General features: G+C 35.3%; 1 protein-coding gene across 1 annotated transcript in view; it reads right to left on the bottom strand.

Moving 5' to 3' along the window:
- LOC145686279 (FRAS1-related extracellular matrix protein 1-like) overlaps positions 1–12,347 on the bottom strand; it is a gene marked incomplete at its 3' end in the record, with an annotated part of 157,231 nt that overhangs the window by 44,787 nt on the left and 100,097 nt on the right.

Genomic DNA, 12,347 nt, shown 5'->3' with positions numbered 1-12,347 from the left:
ACTAGAAAAACAAATACTGAACAAAGCAACGTTTATTTTAAAATAATAACTGTGTAACAGTTTCGCTAACTAACGAACATATTGGCTTCATGAGAGGGTCTGATGAACCCTGTATGTTCAGTTAATTAGTGAAACTGTCACAGTTATTATCTTAAAATAAATGTTGCTTTGTTTAGTATTTGTTTTTCTAGTTACTTAAGTTAAGTTACTTAAGACAGAAAAGCTAATATGAACCAGCTAGTAATAGAACAAAATAATTTCCTGTTTCTTCTTCTCATTGTCCATTTCAGGAATTAGAATGTTCTATGAAGAGTGGAAAGTAAAATTATTGGCATGTTTGCAGAGGCCCGTAGGTGTCACAACGCGTCCTTTTTTATAATAGTACTCTAGACCAGCTCGGGCCATAACAAAACCAAACTCACCATTGAGGACTCTACCATTGTTTGGCCCAGTAAACGCTTTCTCAGCAGATACCTGCAATAGACAGGAAAGCAGACACTGGTCTGCCGTCTCCAAGGATTAATTCAGAAAGGGTAATTTGGGATACCCAGAACCCGGACACTATGGCTCTTTTCTAGTTGGTGTGGTGTTCAATGAGCCTCCGAGCTACTAACGCTAGGTGAGACTAGTGAAGTTGCGGGGAGACCTGCTCTAGAGCTAATTATAGAGCCAACGTTACGTTGGTTAAGGTTTAGCTACATTCGCACTACACTGTCTGCAGGCTACGACAGTCTTGTTTATTAAATATTAGATCGAATAAGTCACTCGCAAGTAATTCTATATACGCTTGGCTGCGAAGATACGGGCTCTCAACTGCTGGGCAGCCCTGAGTTCTCTGTTCTGAACAGCGTAACATCAACTGCATCGTGATCTGAAAATACTTACTCACTACTGAGGGAGTTGCTTTTTCGTACTTGAAATGACCGGATACTAAGAATTCACATTCACCTAACATTTATTTTACAAAACTAAAAATACGAAAAAAAAGTACAAAATAGTCAACGAAACGAACAAAATAAAATAAACATAATATCGATTATTGTTGCTTAAACCTGGCCTTGGACGACACTTCAAGTAAGAAGATGCTGGCTTGTTCTCTTGAGTCACAACGGCACTAATACTGAGATGAACGCGGCCATCAGCATATGCTTTTTATTTTTCATGTGACTTGTTACAGATTGCCACCCAATGTTACTCAGCGGAAAAAACCTCCGGCACACGTTGCACCAAGCAGAAAATTTGTCACCTGGTAGTTTCCGAATTCATCATTAAAAAAAGACAATCTAACAACAGGAAGAGCTGAACGTGGTCTTAGAATGCTTGGAAATTGGCATGCTTACTACCTGACCAGGAACACTGGATATAACGAATACCAAACACTACAACTACAACATCTCTTCACTTTCAATCCTGCCTTTGCAATTTGAATACTCATGCTAAACACTAGAAGTTGTTACTATGCATTCCCTATCCCCTGCCCTTCTCGATCGTTTTTCTATACAACAATATGTTGTGTTAAATAAAAGTCTATAATTGAAGATTTTATAAAAGATTTTTCTTTTGCTATGTACAATGCCTCGATTAACTGTATCAAACCAACCTGCATTTGTTACTTCTTTTTCTTTTTAAGATACAAACAGTTTTTGCGTTTAGTCTAGATATTTAAGCATTGTTAACTTTCTAATGCAGGAAATAAAAATGATGAACAAAAATATATAAACAATGAAACACGGTCGCGCTCTTAATGCACAATAATAAAGCAGACACACTCATTCTCAGGTTGCCATTTATTCATTTGGAACACCTTAAAATAATGTCATTATTTTGCATTAACTATTAGTTTCTCACGTTTGAGTATTTACAAAATTATATTTTTCCAGCAACGAATACCATTGCGAAAGTAAACTAAATTTCGATCCAGGAGACGAGAAAAGAACAGTTTGTTCCTTAGAAAAATAAAATCTTGTCGCGGAACACTATTTACGGGTGAAAATCAATCATTCCAAATTCGTAGTTTCATTATTTCCGAAGTCGTCTTACGGTTATTGAGAAGCGAAAGTTCGTTGCTTAATATTTATACTTCACATTAAATCATTAGTTTAACATCTCAGAAAGGATATAGCAATTACTGAGTTAATGATGTAAAAACGAAAGAAATACGAATAGGGGAGGAAACGGACGAAACCCGAGAAACACCCCCATTACTTGATATTCAGGGTGTCTACTAAAATTCCAAAATGAAATTTCGTGACTTTTTCATGGCCTTTTCTTTACCAAATCATAAAATTTCTTAACATTTTCAAGAGCGAATTTGGGTGCGAATTAGGCCTATTTTCATCCATGCGATAGAAACGTACTTTGCTTGCGATTTGGTACCGTCTAAAGTTGACCATAGACATCTTTGGTGGTGAATTTTGACGTTTTATAGAACAACATTTTCCAACCTGTACTTACAATTGTACAGTTAAAAAAATCGTGACCCAAAAGCTAGATTTCGTGACTTTCATGACCGTTTTCTGATTTCGTGACTTATTCGTGACTTTCGTGACCGATAGACACCCTGATATTTAATGCAAAACCAATATGGCGCAACGATGGTTTGAGCGCAGGAACTTTGGTGCCAGAAGTGAATGCTCTGCCGACTACACCGACTTCACCACCGAATTTATGTTTTAGTACCAACGTGCAAAATATTTCAAATTCGCATAACATCTAAAACATGCTTGATTTCTTGAATCAGTTTCCTACATTCAATGTAACACATGATAACGAACCAGATATTCCCATTACAATTCCCGTTTCTTTAGAGAGGGGTGCTAGCAGGAATGTCCCTATAGCTCACCCCAGTAGCGAAGCGTACTATGAGGCTCTGAGGCCGGGCCTACCCTGTTTTCTACCGTATATTTTCTTTATCTTTGGTTTCTTATAAAATAAAGTAAATACTTAAACATTTCGTTTCTTATAAAATAAAGTAAATACTTCAACATTTCGTTGTTGTTTTTTTCGGTAGCAAAATAGTAGGTTGGAAACACTCGGAGTCCCTTCCGTCTGAGCCTCACAAGCTCTCTAGACAGGATTAAGAGATATGCTGCTCAGGAAGAGAAGCTATTTTCGCTGAGGGTTGCACGCACTGTTGGGAAGATGAGAAGGCTCACCTCTGCGAGTTTAGTTTTAGCATTGAAGGCATCTTTCAATGCTAATATTATAAAATGATTTCCGTAACATAGAGTAAGAAGTTTCTGTGTAGAATTATGTATTTATGTTAGTGATAACTTGTTTAATTTAGGCATATACCCTCAGGAGTTATTCAGAGTAGCTGTATTTTTCCTACTTGGCGCCTGGTTTATAATAGCTTGTAGAATATAAGTCTGATATATGTATAAATTTACCAAACGCTACGGTCAGGATAAAATAATATTATTTGTGTGTAATTTTACTTGTTTTCCATTTCATAGAATCAGTAGGGTAGTTAGGATTTTGTTTCGGGGGGCTTTGCTAACTTTATTTCTGAAAATATGAAAATTCTATAATAGGCCTATATGTATATATATATATATATATATATATATATATATATATATATATATATATATATATATATATATATATAAGGGTAAGTTTGGAAGGTCGAATCACACTTTCCAATTAATCCTAAAATGTTTCTGTTTCGGGGGCGACAGATATAAGGGTGCCGGGTTCGTTCATTATTGGTCCCTGTGAGGGAAAGCCAGATATAAGGGGAATGGGATTCGATACTCGTTTGTTCCAGTTCAAGAAGACCAACTAATAATAATATTGGGATTCGAACCTTGGATCTCCCAAAATCTCCTTTACAACATCATTCAAATGCACAAATTAGTAAATTGAAGTAAGAAACCGGCAACAAACAAATATCTTCACTCCTCCACGGTCCTAAGATTCGGGCGTTATACATATCAGAGGCATAAGCCGTATACCCACCATCGCTGTTGCGTCAGCTCCAAGATACACTGGTCAATACCTGTAAAAGAGTGCAAGGTAGGACAGCCATGCGTGATTAACACCAGACGAGTAGTGGGAGAGGAAAGTAAATGTTTGAACTTTTCTATTTATAGATACCTTACCTTCTAACAAACACTTTATGCCGCATACACTTTAACTTATGCACATTTCAACCGCTAAAAGAAAACATAACTTATTAAACACATCTGGTTTACACTTTCTTCATTTTTAAGAAAATAACAAGGATTATGTGTAACTCTGTATTAATATTCACTTCACTTTGATTACATCAACCACATATAATATAAAACAACACTAATGTTTTCAAATTATGATTAGCATTTCATTCAAAACAAATTGGCCCTTAGGCACGATTACGGAACGATCTGTAAACGCGCACGACGATCACGGCGAATATACGAAATAAAATTCACTAGTGCACTATTAACTCGTTGACTTCCATTGCTGGATATCGGTGAGTTGAATGTTCCATTCCTTGACATACAACAGGGTTCTTCTACAAAATCGCTGTCTTGGCGAGAGAAATGCGTAAGAACAATTCTTATTAACACATGTTCCTTTTGCTATTGAAACATTATTTGTATACTTGTCACTGCTTCCTGGTCTCGCCTTGCATTTTGTATATATAAAATTCAAATACTATTCATGTTTGTTTTAAAATTAAACTTATTTTGAGCACATCTTGTATATGTCCACTCTGTTTGATAGGAGGCGACGCTCTCTTCTTTTCTTCTCGCGTCACATCGTTGCCAGTTCACAGCGTAAGAATACACTAACTAAACTAAAATATAGTTCGTAGAAAACATTAAGTTTTGCTTCATAATATTGCTAATAACATATAATAAATGGTTCATAAATTAATAGGAATCACATTAAAAACACTGATTATTCCAATAAGTTATGGAACTGACGATTTTTTATAAATTTCACATTGTCACGTAGAAGTATATCATCGTCATGAGAGTTTGTGCGTGGGCGGACAGCACGAGAGTAGCGAAATTTTTCTTCCAAATATGGGCTGACGGGAGGAAGCAAGACTGTCTGGAGAAGTGAGGCACCTTTTGGGGTGACAAATTCTTAAGCATTGTTCTCCTCCAACTGTTAGCTGATTGCGTTATATTTCTAAGAATAGACGCTGGGGAAATACGAGAGTTGATTTAAAATTTCATGCCAATCCATCTTGTTACAATATATATATAAAACAATAAAAGATTGCAATAAAATTTCAGTGAGTGCCCGAAAGACAGCCCCATAAATATGCCACTCCATAAAATACAATATTAAATATCTTACGTTGATTCAAATAAGTTCCTTCTGACCATTAACATCTCTATAAATATACCACATTGACTTGACACCTAGTCTTCCGTTTCAGGCGCTGCTATCGGCTGAAGGAATTCCATTCCCGTTCGCTAAGGCTCTCTAGCTTAGCAACTGATGAACTCTTATTGGCTCAACGCATGGGTGTGTCGGGATGTGAGCTTTAGTTCGCATTTTTGCCGCGGCTCAAGACATTTTGGCAGTACAATAGTGAAGTCGTTATCACGTGATGCATTAATTCAATGCAGTATTGAACTTACTTTAAAGTGAGAGAGGCAAGTAGCAAACGCTTATCCAAGAAATTTGACAGCTAATTAAAGAATATACTTTTTTTCTCTCCCTCGATTTTCAAATATGCAGGAAATTCCCCTTAACCCCCTTAAAATCCCAGACAGAAGAAGAAAATGAAATGAAATTTTTGAGTTTTACGTCCCACATTATGCGGACTAGGCTAAAAGAGACAGTGAAGATGATAAATGAATGAAAATGGTGGAATGAAGAAAGTGGGAGGAAACGGGAGAACCCCGAGGAAACCCCCAAACACGGTGTTTGTCCACCACAAAGTTTACTTGGCGGGAGCAGAGTTTGAACCTCCAGACAGAAGAAAGTATGAACTGCACTTTAAAATATTTGTAGTGGAGCTAAATGGGAATATCCCAATCATACATATTGCGTGTTTTCCTCATGTAAATATTTGTTGAATAATAATAATAATAATAATAATAATAATAATAATAATAATAATAATAATAATAATAATATAGATTACTTTTCGTCCACTTATAACATTCTTTCTTGTTAAATTAAACAACAACAACAAATACTAGACCCTATGTATACATACACATAAATTCAACTCTAAACAGTGTTAGAAATACAGCTAAGAAAGCTCTTTAAAATAAATAGATTTGGTAGTTTTTTTTTTTTTTAACTCAATAAGTAATTAGAATTTTGACTGTAATTCTAAACATTTTGATACATTAAATGTTACTTGTATTATTAATTTGTCCGGTCTACCCTACTTCGTACTGGAATTGAAAACGCATACAAAAATTTGGCTCAAAGAATGATTAATTATTATTACTAGGGATGGCCAATTCCGTAATCTTTACTTTCCGGAATCCGGAAAGTAAAATCGGAAAAATTCCGATTTCGTAAAAGTCCCGGAATTCGGAAAAATTATTTTCCTTTTTGTAATCCTAAGAATGTATGATGCAAGTTAAGCTGAAACTTACATTCTGAAATACACATTACTCAATCTTTCCATGGTTAATGAGATGTAGTTCAAAAGTATGATGTACTCCTAATATTTAATTTTTGTTTTACTGTGATATTGTCCAGAGATGAGACATATATCACTCCGAGATAAACAAAATAACCTGTAAGTTATCATGCGTAGTTTCCGAGAAAATCGTGAGAAACGAATTTTTAAGAAGTTAAAATATTCGTCGCTTGTTGCCAATGTGATGCAATTGATAACTTTTATGCTGCATTATTATTATTATTAGTGGTAGTAGTAGTTGTTGTTGTTGTTGTTGTTGCTGTTTATGTACTGTACAATAAAAATATGAACCGTTAAGTAGGAGGTTTAATCTATAGTTTTTTTATATCTTCTAACAGTAATGCACATACTACTTGTAAATAAGCAATGACTATCAAGGACAAGGGTATATTAATGTAAGGAATACTTTGCAGACTAGCAATAAATAACAGATAAACAATAGTTGCAGCAAAGTAACTAACTTGGGCACGTCAGGCAACACATCCACATTGCGCATTATGTTCGCGAGAATTGAGGGACGCATTGAGACTCTAACAAAGAGCGTGGTGTTATCATGTTCGTTTGGCTAATTTTAATAAGGTGAGCCTGATGTATGAAGTTGTTAAAGTCATATTGTTACGCCAAGAGCTGTATGATGAAGGCATTAACGTTAATATTAATGGCACTAATGAGCACTTACATTGTTCTAACGCTTAACCTCATTTCTGAAAAGATTCTTAGATGTGGGCCTATTGGCATGCAGTTACAAGACCCATACTCATCATATAGAAGATACATGTTATCTCTGGAGTACTAACGATTTGCGTCACTATTGAACACTAACGTAGCACTAGCGACGTGTAAAGTCAAAATTGGGGTCTGACGTAAGTGGCTTGTCAACTTCATGGACATTATATGTTCCTTATTCACAGAAGGTTTATGTCACCCGGGACAAACATGGAATTCGGCGCCCCCTAATTTATATGTTCATCTATGTATTGCCCTTTTAGGCGCCCCTCCAACCACACGCCCGAGGCACGTTCCTTCCTCCTTAGTAGCGGCCTGTATTTATATATCTCTATATTTGAAAAAAGTCATGACTGAGTGAGTGTCTGACTGTTCAACGTTTAGGCCAAACAGGTTAGACTAGAAACTTCGAATTTGGACAAGACACAGTAGATACCACTAGGAAAGGATTTTTGATTCGATGGGGCAGTAGCAGAAGAGGGATGGCAATTACTTTCTTAAAATGCCCATATTAGTGTTACCTATGAAACGAGATGAGACGAGTAAAAAGTTTTATTGTATCGTCTCATTTTATGTAAAAGTCTCGCCTCGATTCCCAAATGGTTCTCTCTCGTCTTAAATCGATTCTAGGCAACCCTTTTTCGTCTCCTTTCGAAAATTTCTCATCTCGTGTATCGTAAATACAGTAGACTACCAACTATCCGGTCTAATGTTGAAGAAGGGCAAGCCAGTTAACAAAAATGTTGAGTACATTGGAGTACTATGATGGTAGCTCCACACATACCATTAAAAACACACTTTTTACATCACATTCCGTCTTATTAACATAACATGAATACTTAATACAGACAAGTAATTTATGAATATTTGTTAATATTGTAACATACGTTATACGATTTTACACGAAAAGGAAGTCAAAAAGAATAAACGGGCAGAATAAATTTAATAATATCTAATTTAGTTGCAGGAAACATGAAAAAATGTGAATCAGGAATTATCAACTTTTGCACTGACATACTGCCGTAAGTAGTACAGATCACCCTTAGCGCTTCACGATCAAAATTAACTAGGCCTAAAGAAGAAAAAAATATGGTTTCTAGTTTTTGAAAATGTCCTTGATCGATGACTGTTCTTCTTGGCACAGTCGCGTTTTTATGAAAGCGTTATAAGTTTAGTCGATCATTTACAAAACATTTCTCATTTTATTACGGAGTTTTCTCTCTTTCTTTCTTTTTCTGTCTCTTAACTAGGCCGGATAGTGCAGGGTCTACTGTACTTGACTTTTGGAAATAACGCAAACAGAAGTGTTTGTGGGAATGCGCAAAATGAAGTAGCAATTTGCTTTGAAGCTATCTGGATACAATATTCTGATGGACTGTAGGATATCCCCGTGCCCTATTCGCTTGGTTTGCACAAAATTAATGTAGGAATTCAAGAACTTTTATTTTGACACATATCAGTGACAATAAAATATGCTTTGGCTTTGTCTGGCGTAATCGCTAACACTCACGTCTTTGGTGCGAGCGGTCCCGGGTTCGATTCCCGGTGGGGACACTCGATGGAGAAAGTGTAACGGCTCTTTCAGGCCAGCCATTTTGAGTGAGGTTTTCCCCAAGTTTCCCTCATTCACAGTAGGGAAATGCCGGGGTGGTACCTAACATACAGGTCCCAGGTCCCTTCCTTCCCTCCCTTTCCTCAGATAGTGTGCTCGCCGAGGGACGTCGCCCTCATACGTGACGGGGTAAATGGCCATAGATGCCGACAGCTCAGAAATCTAATCTCTAATAAAATATACTGGTTGTATCCTTTGTTAATATTGTCTGAAAGCTTATGTTTAGCAGATTGTAGAAATATATGTCATAGGAAATATATGTGTGTATTCATCTATTTTCATGCCTGAGGTGGTAAGAAGCCAAAATATTATATAATTTTCCAAACCCTAATGCAGCGTAACTTTAAATTCGGTCGCACAGGACTAAAAAGAAATTGAAACATTAATGAAAGTGGGATATAATTTATGGTAAGGTACGTGAACATACAATAGGAGGTTGGCTCTAAAAATTCTGTCGTCGTGACTTACTCTTGGAGGATAAGGAAGATCACTAACGTCGTTCGGTTGTTGGACACTACGAATTGAAGCTGATCCCCGAAGTAGTTCTGAGGAAAACAACACGAGAAGTTGCAAAGAAACAAGGCGTCGATCATTCGATTGTAGTATGGCATTTTAGGAAACTAGAAAAGGTGAAAAGATGAATGAATTGACCAAGAACCAAAGAAATCGATAATTTACATTTGCTTTACATTGCTACTACTTATGAGCGACGAAAGCGATATATTTTTCGAACATATTCACAAAGGCAAGAAAACCTAAATATTGTACGGTAAACATCTCCTATCCATGTTTGAAGTTATATGACTAGTCAACCTTTACCTCGGTGTTGTCAAAATTTAGCATATGTCAATAGATATAATAAGTCAGAGCTAGGCTTAAACAATGCATACGCATCAAACCTACACTACTTGACTAATAACAGGTATAACACGAGTGGTTCGTGTTTTTGTTCGGGAAGGCCATTCTTATAGCATGCGGGGTTCGATTCTCGCTTGTTCTCTTTCGGGAAGACACTCTCATGACCTTCTGAGTTCGAATCTTGTTCGGTACGCCTTAATAATAGTGATTTTAGTGGTTAGAACTCGTATTTGGAACTGCACCAGATTGCAACTTGAGATCAGTCCGAACCAACGTTGTATACGCGCGTACCCACCTTCAGTGACACGCCTGCTTCGCATACACTCAAGTGCAATGATATTAAGTACAGAATTCTTACCGTTCTGGTAGTGATCGATGCGAGAAACATGGATAACAACTGAAAACAAGAAATATACACAGAAATGGTTTTACTCAAGCACAAGACGTTACACTTTTCATATACATACTTACTACTGCATTTTGTTAATATGATTATCGTTGACACCTTTAGAAGTTTTGTATTTTAGATTTTTCTCTTATCGTATGAACATAGTGAATTTAAGCCCTTGTATTTATTAACAAAAGAATAAAAAAAATAAAAAAAGGAGTTTTAAAAGATCAATTCAAAATATGATATGACGACGAAGCCGGCTCATTGGGTGACAATAGAAATGATTATTTTACACACGTTAATCACTGAGCACTTCTTCACACAACACTTTGATTCTGGGGATTTCACAAAGAGAAGAGGAGGGTTGGTGGACTATTTAGGAGGGCAATAACTTATTGGATTCTTCTTCCCAATTTTGAATAGGTTTTAAATTTCTTTGAATAACTCCAATTTCCATTGTACAGCTGGATAGTCGACAGTAAAATTATTTGTGGTCCGCTCACGAACAATTGAAGAAGTAAATTTATCACTTTTCTTACTTACGTAACTTCATTGTTAATATGAGTAAACTCAGTAATGGATTTGGTATTTGCTCTAAAAGAGTAAGATTTACAAGAAACTTATACGACGTGGTGTCTTCACTCGTAGACAAATTAAGTTGTTTTTAAGCGTTTTCATTAAAAATTTACATTGACATATGTATGTGGCGAAATAAGTTCTACCCTTCACTCGTACATATTTGAACACAATATCATAAGTGATGACCAAATAAACGGCGGATTTCGTTTCTGAGTCATTTACCTCATTTCTTCCTGATGGCGTCTTCTAACACACACACACTTCCCGCCTTCTCTCTCTCTAGCGTCGGTAAGCTTGCTCCAGTCACACCAGAGGATTATTTTAAAAAAATATCCATGAGCAGTATTGTTTACAAGAAATATATATATCATGAGGCGTCAAATGATTTTGCCATTAACATATCATAATTAAAATGTTGAATTTAATAAAAACGTCTTAGGATTACTTTTGAAACTAAGGCACTATATTTCGTAACATCACATCATATCCTTTTTGTTCGGTCAACAGGAAATGCAAGTCACCATTCACAGCACTGCCAACTCATAGAAAAGGATAAAACTAACGAAGTTTGCGTCGACGTATAATCCATGAAGCCTTATTCCACTTCAGCCAAGAGAAACTGGGAAAATTAAAATGGAATGTGGGTAAGGGGGGCCACACGCTTATAAATGACGTGCGAAAGGGACGATGATCTTCTTTGAAGATTATCAGAATCCTGGAACCTTGAAATTATCCTCTTCCCAAAAGTTTATTTCTCCGGTTATTATTCCTCATCTTTCTTGCACTATTAATATTTGATTCACAATGGTTCACTAATACTTCATACCAACGTAGAAGGGCTATTTTATTTTTAAGGGCTATTCACTTTAAATAGGCTTTTCTCTTTTTTTTTTTTTTTTTTTTTTTTTTGTATACGTAAATTTAAGATTACATTTATCCTTATAATACAATATTTCAATATAAGTTGAATAATATGTTGATTATATATTATATTTTCATTTTATATATTATATATATTTTTAGCTTTCATATTTTACTTATTCATATCACATAACTAATATATTTCTTACACCACTACACAAATCATAAAACTTCAATTTTCACTCCTTTTTTTTTTTTTTTTTTTTTTTTGTTTGTTTGTTTGTTTGTAAGTATCTGACTCGTGTAATTACATCTTATACTAAATATGCTTATTATACTAAACACATAAAATATTTTAAACAGAATGTAGTACAAAATGCAAAAATAACTTTTTTTTTTAAACGTATATACTCACTTATAACTAATTTTTCAAAATAGCTCTTAATAATGTAACATTTTCATCATTCAAACATTTAAAACACAACATTTAAGCAACAATATATCAACTTACGAGTTAATTTTCAAATATAATGCAAGGATACAATGACATGAATATACGAAATGAGTTCTCTCATTAATGAATAAATTTTCAAAACATACTATATATTAAAAACTTTATTTTCATACAATATTGAGTAATATATGTTTTTGTCGAGATTTAATAAAATTTATCGGCGCCTTAAAGATTCACAGCTAAATTTTTTACAACGTAATAA

Source organism: Thermobia domestica, chromosome 5, assembly GCF_964235325.1.
Source record: "Thermobia domestica chromosome 5, izTheDome1.hap1.1, whole genome shotgun sequence".
In the NCBI taxonomy this organism is placed as follows: domain Eukaryota; kingdom Metazoa; phylum Arthropoda; class Insecta; order Zygentoma; family Lepismatidae; genus Thermobia; species Thermobia domestica.
The sequence above is the reverse complement of the archived record's forward strand: the minus strand, read 5'-3'. Positions and strand labels throughout refer to the sequence as shown.